Genomic DNA, 1013 nt, shown 5'->3' with positions numbered 1-1013 from the left:
GGGGCCGCAGGGGTGGCGCTTCCTGCGGGCGCGGAGGGCGCGCGCCCCTTCGGGCCTGTCCCTTTAAGAAACCGGTTGCTACCACTGTGTAGGCGAAGGCGGGAGGAGAGCGTGTGCGAGGGGGAAGGGAGTGCAGTCTCCTCCCCTCTCGCCGGGGAGGGGAGCGGAGGGGGCCGGGCGAGACCATTGCCCGAAACGGGGAGTAAGAGGCGGTCCCGTCGCCGGAGTGAGTAGGGGACAGTGCCGTTCCCGGGGCGGGGCGCGGCGACGGGCGGTACCATCGCTCTACCATGTGTGCGGGAAAAGGGGGGGGGAAGGCGCTGGCGGACAATGGAGCCTGTGTGTGTTTGCGGGAGGGGGACGGAGCCGCCGTCGCCGGGGGGAGACGCCGCGCCGCCCCCTCCCGCCCGGGGCTGAGAGGAGCCCCGGCGCCCTCCCCTCCCCCCGCGGCCCGGCGGTGAGTGAGGGGAGGCAGCGGCGGGCGCCCACCGGCGCCGGGCGCCGCCGCCCGCGGAAAGTTTGAGAGTTTGAGGGGGGGGCGGCGGTGCGCGGGGCCGGGCGGGGGCTGAGCTGGGTGCAGGGCCCCGGGGGAGGGGGTGCAGCGAGGCCCGGGCTGCGTGGAGGGGTGTGTGGGGCGCTCCGGGTTGCGTTGGGGTGCGGGGGGCGCCCTCGGTGCGGGGCTGTGTGTGGGGGTGCCGCGGGGTGCGTGGGATGCCCGTGGGGCTGCGCTGGGTGGAGGGGCGTGTGGGGCGCTCTGGGCTGCCCCGGGAGCTCTGCGGCGTGGAGAGCTGTGTGGGGTGCTCTGGGGGCTGGGCTGCGTGGAGGGGTGTGGGGTGCATGGGGCACCCTGGGGGCTGTGCTCTGTGGAGGGGTTCATGGGGTACCCTGAGGTGTGTGGGGCGCACTAGGAGCGCCGCTACATGGAGAGGTGTGCAGGGTGCATGGGGCACCTTAGGGGCTGTGCTATGGGGAGAGCTGTGTGGGGTGCTCTGGGGTGCATGGGGCACCCTAGG

General features: G+C 74.5%; 1 protein-coding gene across 2 annotated transcripts in view; it reads left to right on the top strand.

The window, feature by feature from the left end:
• The first annotated feature begins 147 nt into the window (after positions 1-147).
• The window catches only part of LOC146585379 (uncharacterized), a 20287-nt gene continuing 19421 nt past the window's right edge, over positions 148-1013 (top strand). Inside the window, exon 1 of one of the 2 annotated variants that reach the window (XM_085323042.1) lies at positions 148-226. The gene's annotated coding sequence lies outside the window, so the exon portion shown is untranslated. Of the gene's footprint in view, positions 227-300; positions 458-1013 lie in introns of those variants that run through there. The other variant, XM_085323043.1, reaches the window with a different exon arrangement.

The sequence above is a fragment of the Rhea americana genome, unplaced genomic scaffold (genome assembly GCF_003343005.1).
Source record: "Rhea americana isolate MKP2758 unplaced genomic scaffold, rheAme1 scaffold_81, whole genome shotgun sequence".
Taxonomy (NCBI): domain Eukaryota; kingdom Metazoa; phylum Chordata; class Aves; order Rheiformes; family Rheidae; genus Rhea; species Rhea americana.
The sequence above is the reverse complement of the archived record's forward strand: the minus strand, read 5'-3'. Positions and strand labels throughout refer to the sequence as shown.